Source organism: Symphalangus syndactylus, chromosome 6 (assembly GCF_028878055.3).
Source record: "Symphalangus syndactylus isolate Jambi chromosome 6, NHGRI_mSymSyn1-v2.1_pri, whole genome shotgun sequence".
NCBI classification, from domain to species: domain Eukaryota; kingdom Metazoa; phylum Chordata; class Mammalia; order Primates; family Hylobatidae; genus Symphalangus; species Symphalangus syndactylus.
Genome location: NC_072428.2, coordinates 25,033,406 through 25,048,058, shown reverse-complemented (window position 1 = coordinate 25,048,058; position 14,653 = coordinate 25,033,406). Strand labels below are relative to the sequence as shown.

The window sequence follows — 14,653 nt, the reverse complement described above, 5'->3', positions numbered from 1 at the left end:
ACTAAAATACAAAAATTAGCTGGGCATGGTGGCATGTGCCTGTAACCCCAGCTACTTGGGAGGCTGAAGCAGGAGAATGGCTTGAACCTGGGAGGCGGAGGTTGCAGTGAGCCAAGTTCATGCCACTGCACTCCAGCCTGGGTGACAGAGCAAGATTTCATCTCAAAAAAAAAAAAAAGAGTTTTATATACCTTATTTAATCTTCACAACAGCTCAATGAGGTAAGTATTATTGTCTTATTATCTATAAAATGAGAGGACTGGATTATGCAGCCTTTAAAATTCATTTCAACCTCACTTTCATTCTATTCATGCTAGTCTTTCTTTTATTTAAGTTCCCATAATACATAGAATCTGTATCACATATTTTAGCACTTATTTTTATACTGATAAGTATATTTCCTAATAGCTTCACAAGGGTATGCCTTGTCTCCAAAACAAGAAAGTTAGCTTCCTGAGGGTGAGGCCTTAGAGAATTCTCCTATATTTTCAACACTGGTGAATACACAGACAGAGCACATAAGTGGTACTCAAAACTTCATCATTTGAGTTTGTCTTCTTTGGTTCTCTAATTACTTTTTTGGGGTGGAGAGGTACCCAAAAGATAAGGTTAAATCAGTGACTGGTAGAATTATAGTCCCTAAAGATGCCACACTATATAGTTCACTTATAAGGATCTTAAGAGACACTGAAGGGCCTAAAGGTGTCCACCTGGTGGTTGGATGGCAAACAGATTGTGAACTATATGTGTTTTGTTTTGTTTTCAAAATATTTGCTTTGTTTTGCTTTATGAGGACTGGAGCACCTTACCTACCCAACACCAAATTAGATCCTGATCATGTTAAAAGATTTGTCACCTTGTTAATCACAGAATGAGGAATCCAATGCCAGAAGTATAAATGGAGTATTTGACTGAATTTTTGCCTTCTAAAAAAGAATTGTCCAGTGGAATTTTCAGTGATGATGTAGCTATTGAGTAATCAAAATGTGGCTAGGGAGACTGAGGAACCCAATTTTCAATTTTATTTAATTTTAATTTAAAAACAGAAGGGATAGTATATGTGCTGTACAGTTCTAAAAGATGTAACTCACCTGTGGTTTGCCAAGGCTGAAGCACTTTCCAGCACCTTTTATTTATGCTCTAATTCTTTTCTCTAAAGCTTTCAACATTTACTTCCCAGTCACATATATTAAGTGTTGATAAATGAACTCTTGCCATATCCTTTTTCCATGCATGACTGGCTATGTTTAGAAACTTCAAATATTTTAGAAATGTAACAAGATACTGATTATTTTAGGGAGGTTATGTAAAATTGATTTTCTAACATAATTGAAAAGTTTTATGAAAGAGAGCAATAAATTAATGTTATATTAATTCCCACCTTTTGCAACATATATAAAATAAGAGCAGCGAGTGAATTATATTATTTGAAAATCAGAAGTTTGTTGTAAGATTGATGTTTACTCTAACTAAAGCTACTAACAAGAAGTGAGGAAGCCACTATATGTCTCTGAATAAAATAAAGCAAAGCAATGATTCCCAAGACGTTTACAATTGCTTTATCAATCATTAGTCAGATTTCTCAATAACCAAATATCTTAACTAGCAATCATTGACAACACTGATCCACTTGAATAGTAAATAGAAAATACTAGTCAATCCTCAAGAGAGTTGGTTTTCCTCCTACTAAGAACGTGTATTCAATACCGTTTTAGTTCTTCAAGGAAAAAAAACATTCATATTCTTGTCCATTCACACGAACCTCTCAGTGAGCATTATTGTTTTGGGAGGAGGGGGCAGGAGGCAGGGGGCCCAGGATGTTGACAGAACAGATAGGATGTCAGGTGAAGATAGAATGCTATGCCCTCTCTAACCAGCTGAAGACTCGGCATGATTGTTTTCTTACAAATAATACCTGTGGGTGTTGAAACTGTTCAGGGAATCTATCAAACACACTCTTTCACTTTGCTGCTGTAACTCTATAAAATTTATTCTCATTTCAAAAGAGTCATAGGCAATAATACCTGTAGGTGGTTGAGTAATTTAAAGAACATTTGTCAGGTCTACTTTCAAGTACTTTGCCTGGACAATTCTATCTTTATTTGGAGTTTTTAAAATGCAATATTTCTACCCAATATGATTAGAAATTTCAACATAAGATATCTTCATCTAACTAAAGAAGGATATCTTCATCTAACTAAAGAATTATCTTAAATATAAGTGGGGATATAACATTAGGATGTCTGAGAATAAATTTTTGGTCAGAAAATGAAAATAAATTTAGGTTATAATCATTTCCATTTTTTACAATTATGGAAGTCATTCACACACAGACATAAAAACCAAATACGTCAACAGTGTATTAGAAAAAATGCGTTAATAATATATTAATGCCAAATTATTCATCTCAGGGAAACTTAAAGGCCTAGCTCTATAAACTTAGAAAAATGGTCCATATTCTGTGAAGGGAGAGTTGAGTGAAAAAAAAAACACAACTTTCCTTGTTAAGTCAATCTATATCCATATTAAGTTTACTTTATCTGTATTATAATTAAAACACTTAAATTTGGATTTTTATAAAATTTTCTATTCAGTCACAAGTACAGAGGATAAATGATTTTTAAATGTTTCCATATTAGTTCATTCAAAAAATATTATAAAATGAAACAATTTAAATAATTTTTAATTAATCAAGAAAAGTAAGGTGATAACTAATATTTTTAATATGTTGATAAAGATGGAGACATATTCCTAGATGATCCCCAAATGGAATTCATTTTTCATCAAAATGTTCAGAATTCCATAAGCAGAAAAGTCTATCTTTCCTTCATGAGATGCAGTTTTTAAGTTAAAAATATTTATTTTAAAATACCATCTGAAACGTAAGTTGGCCCTTATTCTTTGGAGAAGGTTTAACATTAATACAGATAATTTTTCTAATTGAAAGACACCCAGCTGAGATGTCAATAAAGCTCTCTGGTTTTATAGAACTGAATTACTATGTAAAAAAGAAAAACCTCTATTTTTTTCCAAAGTGAATTATTTAATAAATAGTTTTCATAATAAAAATTTCAATTTTGAGCTAGAGATACATATTTGACACTTGGTAGTATAATTCTAAGAGAATTAGAGAAAAACACAGATTTGAAAATTTTCTCCTGACCTAAATAAACAGCTTTATGACAAGTCAAATGAAATGTTCCATGAAGATAAATGTGTCATGGATAAATGATGGAAAATAAACAGTATTTCAATATCACTTCTTATTTTATTCCACTGTCACTTCCCCCCTCTCTGTAATAATTACCTATGCACAAACTCTAGATGGCAATATTGCACTTACTGTACTTTTGAGAAAATTGTCGCAGTCGATCCCCACATATCCTCTTTATCAACATTTTATGTGCCATGGATCTATAGCCTCTTATTATAAGTGTAATGAAGCAGAAGTTATTGAAGCATTTTATTGATTGCTCAGATCACAAGTTTACTGCCATACTGAATTGGCACCTTACTCACTGAAGCAAACTGCTGACACCTTTTTTAAAAAGTGACAACTACATCTATTTCATGACCAGAAATCCATTTTCATCTCTATCAAGACAAGAATGCAATTTTCACTTCATTTAACTGATGTTAGGCCTGCTCAAAGCATGACACTTAGAAAGAGACACAAGTTTAAGGTTCTTAAAATACTTCAAGTAACTAGAATGCAGCTTGGTTTCAGGAAAAAAAAAAATCAACAAGCATTCAAATCTACAAACAACCTAATATTCTAAAAAAAATTACTTACCAGAACCTTCAGAAGTAGTTTTCATCTCAAAATGACTATCACACTATTTTCATGTTTTTAATAGTATATTATGTTTATATATTATAGATTTTGTTCCAAGGTTTCAAAGGATAATTAAGAAGTTTGTTAAAAACTGAAATATTTTAAGTGTTGTCACAGAAAGTCTAAGTCAAAGAAAGAGCTCAATTTTTAAAGTATATACAGAAAATGAAATAGAAATAGTTATTCATTCAATGATGTAGGACCAATAAATTATTTTAATTGACACAGGATCTGAAAAGACAAACTTTAAGCACTTCTTTTTTGAAAAATAAAATACTAAGATTCCTTTTAAAATACTTTATGCAATAAACAAATTTTGTCAATAATAAATGTAATTCAAGCATATTTTGAGCTGAATCAATTCTGGATAGAATTATATTATACTGTTGTTTGATACCTAATTACCAAACTTATTGAAAGTGTGGATAAAGTGAGCCAACATTACTTACACAATTTTTTAAACAAAATCTAAGTGCTTTGGTAGAGCTTAGTTTTAGTATGTTAACAAAATACATTTAAATTTTAAACTGCAAAAACAATATATACTGAAGCTAGATGGTTATTTCCTCATCAAATAATATGCCCACAAAATAAATCTGCAATATTGTTACAATTTAAGAAGTAAAACCTAATTTTTGAAATAGAAATTCAGTACCTGAGATTGCTAAACACAATATGCCAAATATAGAACTTTTACATATAGCATATATAACAGCATCCAAAAAAGTTAACTTGCTTAAATTAATAAACAAAAGAGACTACATACATGAAAAAAAATTTAAATTTAAATCACTCAGGCCAAAAATTATATAATCCTTAACAAACTTTATTAAGTAATGATTTACTACAAATAGCTCAAATACACATTTCAAAATTAAAATTACAGAAATAAAACATTTTCCCACAACTTCAGACATAAATAGAAATTGCAGTGTTTTTCAGTACACTACCAAAGTTTAGAAAATACCCCAAGAATTTAAGAAATATTGGAGAATACTTTGGTTTATTTATTTTGCTTTAAGTAATCAAATCAGCTAAAATTTAATATCAAACTAAATCATTTTATTCCGAAGTGCTAAAAACTAGGAGTAGGATTAAAAATTCCTTCAAATTTCTTAAATTCACAGATTCACATTTTTTCATGGCTTAACGAATTCAGGGGCTATGATTCTCTTCCTAATTAAGATGGTGCTTACCATGATATTATAGTTAGATACTCATTTCCCTTTTTTCTCTCTGAATTTCAAAAATAACTATGCAATCTATGAAAACTGTTAGGCCATACGGTGAACAGCTTTAAATGATTAAAACTGAAAGTTTATGAGTGCTTTCAAAAATTGTATTAAAAAAAAAAAGCGCTATGCATTCTTATGTAAAAGTCTCCAGGAATTTTGTTGGTTGGGGGGGAAATTCAAACTTGGGAAGACATTTTCAGAAATGAGTGTTTCTCAAAAATCACATTTGTACTTAACACTGCCCATCAGCCATTCTGAGTCATTATTTATATAGCTGCCTGGCACAGTTCCATGCACGTTTATGCATCTTTACAGTGTTTCTGAACAGACTGCCATATTTTGTTTACTGACAGCAACTAAAAGCTCTATGTGGGATCATAAATAAAGAAAATCACGTTTAAAAATCACTAATATCATTTTAAAAGGTAGTGCAGCCTTGTGTTTTGGCCTCTCCTTAGCTGTGTTAGGCCTATGAATGACAGCTTCCCTGCTTGAAGCACACAGAAGGCACAGCCTTCCTCATTCACTGACAGGACTGTGGCCTTTTCACACGTTCCTTCCACAGCAGTGTTTGTCCCCAAACACTAGAACTCGACACAATGGCATTCCTACTTCAACACCCCCACCAACAGCACCACTACATAACAAGAATGCTAATGAGATGGAACGGCCCTGTCACTGAAAGTGTTAACTACATTTCATAGGAATGCGTTTATGCAATTGCAAAGATTACCAATTAAATAGATTCTGCTTAGCTCCAAGCAATTTCTAAGATGTTTCCACTTTTAAGGAAATAAATGTGATATATTTAAGACTAAGTGACTTTATGCTGTTCTAAATAAAATATCTCATTTTAATATACACAAATCAGTATATATTTAAGACCACTCTAATGTAGTGTGCTTAATTCAGTTGCATGCTATAACAGCCAAGCTAAAGTTAAAAATTGAAAAATGAGTAAGTTTGTAAACATAAAACCAGTAGCCCTGACTTTTCTTTTAAAGCTATATTATCACAATTTATTTAAAATAAATTTCCTTTGGGAATGACAAAATTTAAAGCTTATATTTGGACAGACATCAAGACAATATTGTTGGTTTTATATGTGGTCTCAAAAGTGAAATAAATTGAAATAATATCAAGAATAATCTAATCATACAATTTATAAACTTTAATTTGTTAAGGAAAAAGGAATCATCATCTACCTCCATTTCACCTATCTAAAGATTCTTTGACACAATCTTATATAAAACTAAATAGAAAAGGCTACACCAAAGGTCAAATGAAGTAAGTGTAGTTCAAACAAAGTTCATTAATGCTTAAAAAGGATATTTGCTAAGAAATCCCACTCACAAATAAAGATATTGTCAGGCTTAACACCTAAGCACTGATGGTCTGATAAGAGTATCACTATAGTGACTTCTCTAAACATTCAAATAATTTTAAATTTTAAATATAACACTACAAAAGAAGAAAACCTCAAGCATACATAAAATAGACCACATCTAAAGCAACAGAAATTTACATAAAAATACATAATGAGCAAATTTCTGCTTATTTTTCTTCATTTTTATATTTCAAATAAAAGTTAAGTATCATATTAAAATTGCTGAATGTAAAGCTGTGAATTATTACAACTTAGTGGAAGAAAAAAGCTTTAGGAGAAATGGCAAAGAGCATAGGTTTCAAAATATTCTTAAATTTCATATAATGTTGAAATCTTTACAGACTGCCCAGACAATTACAGAGACACTAAAATGTTAAATTTTGTTCATAATTTAATATTTAATAAAATATATTTTTCATCAATTCTGAGTCATAAAGAAATTTTTTAATGAAAGCACTAAGTAATTCTGAAAGTATTTTTTTCTTACAATGCACAGAGCTCTTTTAAATCTAGTATAGCAATTTATACTTATTTAAATTTTACATGTTTAAGACAGTGGAAGAAAAACATGCCATTACTTTCTGGGATGTTTCTTATTTCTAACACCCTTACTTGAAATAAAACTTAGAAAATGTTTAAGCTTGTCTTTAGATTTTATTTAAACAGTGCTTTTCTTGAATTGGAGAATTGTTTCATTTCTTCTAACATTAAATAATTTTAAATTTCAATAAGTGGAATCAAACCACATAATTCCAAATAAATTATTGTAATGCAATTCATCATGATCCATTTTATAATATAATGATATCTTAAAACTTAAATAATATTTCAACTAAAATAATTTAATCTAAATGCAATAAAATACTTTATACTAGTTTCTGTATCTAATGGCTTAATAAAGAACATTAGTTTGGATTTTTATTTCTTTCACTGTATTATTATGAATAGCCTTATCTATGATAATTATTAATCCTGTTTCTGGATCTGCTGAAATTAACGAGGCAAACCAAACACATTTTGCAAAGTTTTCTTGGGAAGATGTTTTTTGCTAGTTCTGGATACCTTAGTACAACACTTTATTCCAGTCAATACAAGTTGTTCTTTTCCAAACTCGACAGCAGGAGGTGCTGCATGAACACTAAGACTGATAGCCCATTCCCACTTCCCCTTCCTCTCTGCAAGCAGAGAATAATAGCATGATGCTTTCAAAATATTCATTTTTCAGCAGTCTGTGGTCTCGGATAATGAGCCCAGTTCTAAACTGGAACATCCCAGTTCAAAATATAAAACCTAGTCCTCATTTAGCTTGGTAAAAACATGTGCTTCAATTCTTAAAACCAAGTACAAAGGATTTTTTAAATGTGGCAATTCCATTTTTATGTTATAAATGGCATCAGTTATTCTGCTTTACGAATGTGAATCCTACTTTAAGATAAATCAGAAGTCCCTATACATGACTATAAAAATACCAGCCTTTACCCACACACATACAAATATGAAATAAATACACAGGAATTAAAGGACAAAATCCAGTTTAACCTGATTCAAATAAACTAATTCTGTTTGTATACTTTTGACTCCTGAAACAGACAAGTTAAATAAGGATAAATGAAGTAAGTTACTCTTGACATGAAGTTGATTCACGATTTCATTTTTCAGAATGTGATTTGTTGTATTCTAGCCCCCATAAATCTGATTTTATGCTGGAAAAAAATAGAATGCTAAACATTTAAACCTTTAAATGACTTAGGAGCTATTTATTCTCTTATTTAAAGTAATTGTCTATAGAGTTTCCACGTAAGAAGCTGCCTTCACTTTGCCCAGTATGCGTTGCAAGAAAAGATGAGACATATGACATCTTATACCAAAAGACAGATACAATTAGCTCCATTATTGTTGGCTCTGAGATTACAGAAACAGCATTTTTGGCTCCCTAACGGGCACTGAGCTCACAAAATACATGTCACAGTTCTTTTATGACACAATGCCAATCATTGCCTCTATACAACCAAGTATATTTTTAAAACATATAATAAAGACATTTTTAAAGAGGGATGACTCACCTGTTTATAATAATTTTTTTGCAGACTTTAATCGTTGGTACAGGGCCAAAAGAACTCCTTGGATGTACATCTTAGCTCCTGAGGGGCTGAAACCTTCTCCATTAGAGACCCAAAGTGGTCCTCGCAAAGGTGTGATGGAATTTTGCAGGCATTTTTCAAGCAGAGGAACTATGCGAGAAAAGAAGGGAAAAAAATTCTTTTGACCCAACCCAACCGAAATACACTGCCTGGAACACAGCCCCAATACCAGAGCTAACTCTTAACATCTATTATTTATATCTGACCTGGGTTAAGGCTTAGAGAGGCAATTCCTGCGTTACTAGTGGCCACCATGAAGGATGTATTTATATTGAGACACCCCCCATGCAAGACTCATAAGCTTTGTGAGCACACCTGAATAGTTCTGAAGTGTGCCTAACTAGCTGCACAGAGTGTCATGGTGTGCACTGATTGCCTTATCTTCTCATTTATCACAGATGAGTTGGAACCAACCTTGCTGAAACCTACTTGCATTGTCCTGATAAAATTGTAAGATCCATGTTGTTTCTGTACATAGCTTCTTGTAGAGCATCTATATACCTAAAACATCACATCTGGAAATTATTCATAAAATATAATCCACACCTTTATAAGCCATCCTATTTCACGATTTTTGTTGCATTCCTTAAGTAACCCATACAACAGGATGGCAAGACTGTTTAAAAACAGGGGGCAGAATCTTAAACAAGCATTTTATCATACCTTTCTTTTTTCAGTTTCTGGAAACGAAACAGTCAAGGATTTAGGAATGCTATTCCAGTATGCATTTTGTAAATAGATAAAAGATATTTACTTATGGGTATGTACTGCAACATCCATAAGGAGTTGACAAACATGTTTATACAGTTTTTCACATGATTAGTTTATAAAGTCTTTCTAGTGTAAAACAGTCCAATAACATGGCAGCTAGCTAACATTTTTCAAGATTTAATTTTCCTCTGAAAAGCCAAAAATCAAGAAATAAAAATGGCACACTTGGGAATCCAGAAAAAGTAAATGATATTTTTCTTTACTTGGTCATTATTTAAGTATATACATGTGACACAAACTTAAACATGCAAAATAACCATATGTATTGGCTACCTTATTCTGATACACACTTCTGCTAGAAAAAGGAATTAAATAGATCATCGGCAAAGAAAATAGGTCATGCCGTTAGTTATGTTATATGTTGCATATTTTATGCAGAGAGGCCTAGCATAGCAATCTGGAAATTGAATTACAATTAGGTTCAGCTGAGCTGCTGAGAGGCTGAGTTATGCAAATGGCCTTTGCTACTGGTATTCTGCTAAATTTTGCTCTTGGTAAAAAAGTTATGCATTTTATGGCACTAAGTTCCACAACTCTCTACCAAAGCATAATTTAAAGTCTGTCTAATATGTTCAACACTAAGGAGAATGTTGAAAACAGGGTTCAAGATTTTGTTACTAATATAGTATAAATAAAGTTAAGAGGAAATTATGAGCCAGTGACTATTGAAACATCTTCTTAGATGTGTGCATAAAATTCACTTATTTAGCTTGAGAAACTAATTCCTGAAATTCATCTATCAACCCCATTTTTATACTGTCTTAGAGTAATTGCTTTTCTAAGTCTTATAACAAACACCTCAAACTTAAAAAAAAAGATCATAAATATTATAAAAGCAATAAAAATTAAAAGATACATGAGTTTATATTCAGAATTATAACTCTTCAACCTTTAAAAATGTATAATATAAAGCAATCTTGATTACAATTTTTTTCAAAAGAAACCTAGCTTAAGAATCATCAGTGCTTTTAGTTTATTGCTACACATTCATATATTACTATGTGTTAGATTTTAATTCATACACCTTTAATTGGTATACTCATTGAACCTGGCATACTTTTTGAACATTGAAAGGCACTACATAAATGGATATTAAGTTGAAATAAAGTTTAATAAATTGGGCAGTAGGTGATAAGCTTGAATGATTTACACCCTAGAGTTAATCTTGAATTTAAACATGGGAAAATTTTATCAGATTCTCTATCTATGCTTGTCACAAAATAACTTTCAGATTATTTATGTCAGCCCAAGGGATTCCAAAAAAAGCACTTACTAGATCTAACAACAAAAATTCTAAGTTTTTCAAAGTTATACTCTCCACAAGAATTTTAGAAAAAATACAGCTTAGAAAATAAAATAAAATTATACCACAGCATAAGCAGTGTCAGAATTGATACTGGATGGAAAACAGCTCCCATGTTCCACATGATTTATGTAATTAGGAATACTATGGAAACCAGAAACAGCAAAGCAAAGAAAGCAGTATTCACAAGCAGGTTTTATAAGGGACTTCAGAATCTGCTCTGAACTTGTTGAATAATCTGTTCAGTATTCCAGAATCTCCCTGCAGGAAGCAGGGTCCTCATTATAACCATGAGAGCACTAATAAAGGTTAGCCTCTGAACTAGGGATTAGAAGGCTCTTTCTTTTTAGAAGCTGCAAACTAGTAACTTTGATGATCTTCTTGAAAAGGAAGACAAAGCACACTCCAAGAACAAACAATGTTTCCACTAACTAGGAAGGTACAGAAAACATAAGAAAATGATACGCCTAAGTACTTAAAAAGGATGTATAAATCAGCCTATGTTATACTAAAAAATAATATTTATTAAGCAGTTAGAATTAAAGAACTGTCCATTTAAAAAGGAGCCTCGGCCTAAAATGTCTTCAAACTACTATGTAGAAATATTGCCTCGTTCAAGAAGGTTATCCTATGGTCTTTTAGTATTTATGTGCATAACTACACATAAACATTTCTTCTTCTGTGAAAGGCCTTTATTACAGGTGTTCTACCTAGTTTCTCCTGTTTGCATGATTGTGGTAAGAACTCTTTTCTGTATTTCCATTAAGCTAATCCTCAACATTTCATATTAAATGGTTTGGAAGTTAATCATCCCTTAAATTTAGCAATTATGCAGACATCAGTCAAAGGGAATCATTTCATTGGGATCACTTCCACCCCTGGAAAGGTGAAAAGCTATGTGGATGATTACTTTTTATTCCTTTTGTTTCATCTCAAGTTATGACTATAGGGCAAAATGAAAATTAATCCAATCATTTCAATGAGTTTGGAGCTAAGACTAAGGCTGTTGATAAATCATGTGACCAAAAAGGGTAACTCCACTGGACAGAGCTGGTAGTGAGCATCATAGGTAAACAGATTATATAATCAAAACTAGTAGCTATATTCATTTCATAATTATCAACCAATACCTTTCTCACTCACGCTGTTTCATTCCTTTTCCATTTCCTCCCCCCTTTCCCCACCTATTAATATAATCTTGTCCTTCAAGGCTCATATCAAATGTTACCACCTCTGGCAAAATATACTAAATGATTTAGGTAGAACTAATTGCTCCCTCCTCTATGCCTCCCATAGCATTCTCTCTCTCTCTTTTTTTTTTCTTATCGATTTGTATTAGTCCATATCTTGTCCCCTCCCACTTTCATCCCCCAGTAAATCCTGAAACCTTTTGGAGTTTGAAGTCATGATATTTTTTAGTTTGGTGAAAGCAGTGCTCAACAAATGTCTACTAGACGAATAAATGGTACTGCAGATATACTGTAGACAGTCTTCTGGGTAAGTTTTAAGAACATAACTACAACTATCCACGATCATTTATAACCTGTAACTTTCTATAACCTAAAAAATATTTGGTCTGAATTTGTTAAATAAACATGAATATACCCGAATTTCAAGCATATTTAGGATGTGTGCAATTGTTTTTAATTTTCCTTATATGATTATGAAGACTAAGGAGGAAAATTAATATAAAAAGAAAGCCATAAGATTCGGGAAGGAAGCATTAACTAGACAGGAGAAGGCCAGAGATGGGTATTTTTAAAATGTCGTTGGAAAACCCTTATGTACTTTATCCTACCTTGTCATAAATCATGCTTCTACAGGAAAAGGCACATAATAAAATTTAAATGACAGAGCAATAATATTAGATTAAGGTCAAAATAACTCTTTTAAATAAAAAAGGTAATTTCTTCTAAGAACCCCAAAAATGAGTTCAAATGTTAAATAAGAAAATAAACTGTTCAGCCTTCAAGAGGATCTTATATTAAAACTATTTCATCACTGATAAGAAGTGTGAACTTACTTGGGATACATAATGGAGGCAGTACATGATAAGGAACCAAAAATCTCTCTAAAGAGAAACCACAAAGCTAATCAAATTTGTCTATCAGATTTAGACTGGAATATTCTGTCATGATCTATACTGAGGGAATATATATCCCTCCCCAAAAGCAACATCCTACATTGAAAGAGCCACTTTGCATACTGCATTTCAATCTAATATAGAAAGCTAAAAAGATCAGGATTTTTTATTAATAGCATTTCAAGAAGCACAGGGAATAATCAAAGGCTTTAATAACTTGCTTACAATAAACAATTAAAAGTCATGCCAACTAAATATCCATAACCATAATTTACATAATATTGTAATTTTCACATTTCAGTCAGAGTACATGAGACTATGAAAGAAAAGCACACTGCCCAGAGTATAGTTACCTACAAAGAAACTTCTATATACTCTTTGGCAGCAAGCTGCAGATCCAGCCTCTAAAATACTTGGCTATTCCTAACAAGATATCATTTAGAAATATACCAAGACATTTGGAAATTTCCCACCAATTCAACAAATTCAATTGGCTTTACTTATTTATTTATTTATTTATTTATTTTTTAATGAAGTTAACCTAAAAAGTCTTCTTTGGTCAAAACAAAGTAAGTTTTTAAAAGATACTAAGATGTGACTGCTTCCCAGTCCAGGAAGTATGACTGCAGGGAGTTTGAGCTAGTGCCAAGGTATGTGTGTATTTTAATGTTCCTTATCCAGCTTTACGAAATAGTTGGAAAGCTCCTGGTCCCACAGCAACCATCAGACACCATTCAAAAGCATAGTCTGCAGGGAAGATTGAATGATGGAGAACACACTGTCTCCTGTGTTGCTTGATTTATATCAGTGTATTTTTATCCAAACAAAACTAAACTAACAGCTGCTGTGTACTTTTGTTTACATGCTATATGTCAAATCTTATTGTCCCTAAGGTACTTATGAGAAAAGATTTAGCAGTCGTTTTCTTAAATACAGATGCCTACCCAAATTTGGATTTTTCCTCCACTGAACAAAATGACAAGCACACGATTGCTGTACTTAGAGCAATCTTTCACAGCTGCTTTAGTTTTTCAGTGATCCTATTAAACTGACGGCATATTGCCTGTGGGGTCTACAGTGTTATAATACTGCTGTAAGAGACATTGATTTGTATGACAGGATCAAACAGAATAGTGATGCACTGAAGGAAGAATTTCATAGGTCATATTGTTTTTACCTGAGTAAAATTTAATTTGGACATTATGACCTTTATGGGACACCTGGTTATTTTAATTGCTGATGTGTGGATGAATGTTGACATTAAGGCTTAGAAGGTATGAAATCTTAGAAAGTCCTCTCCATTTTGAAAATGCAGCCTGAGTCATGTTTTTTTTCTTAAACTGAACGAAGTAGCTGTGCATTAAATATGCTGGCACATCTTCTGCTTGAGCAAGTGGACCGAAATGGTGTGAATTGTTAATGCCTTGCTGCTTTGGTTCACGGCTTGTGATTGATCATTTGTAACTATATCTACTCCTTGTTCCATGAAATCAAGTATGGAGTAATGGGTTCATCAGATTTGGGGGTTAAATTGAGAGTGAAGAGGTACTGTGTGTGGAAATAAGAGTTGCCATGTTCAGGGCTGGCCTTGTAACAGCATGGAATCTAAAGGCGATATTCAAAACCACTTCACTCATCATACGCTTACTGATTCTGAATAGGGCCCATTTGCAGGGGACATTTGGTAGTTTTCCAATACGCTTTATGCCTCTTTCTACTTCCACCACCATGCACATCTTTTTTTCATACATCCCCAGTAGCACATTGGTAGAACAGGTCAGCATACACAATTCATTTATTTAAATGACTTGATTTATACAAGTAGAAATAAGCTGGGATTCTATTGTCTGATCTTTCTTTCCCCTTCAACAAAAATAATAGTGCGTGTGTGTCTTTGA

The 14,653-nt window shown here is 32.2% G+C and overlaps 1 protein-coding gene across 2 annotated transcripts in view; it reads right to left on the bottom strand.

The window, feature by feature from the left end:
* Positions 1-14,653, bottom strand: part of LOC129484286 (doublecortin domain-containing protein 1-like) — a 237,140-nt gene that overhangs the window by 106,586 nt on the left and 115,901 nt on the right. For both annotated transcript variants that reach the window (XM_063641882.1, XM_055282041.2), the window contains exon 10: positions 8,521-8,688. The gene's annotated coding sequence lies outside the window, so the exon portion shown is untranslated. The remainder of the gene's footprint in view (positions 1-8,520; positions 8,689-14,653) is intronic.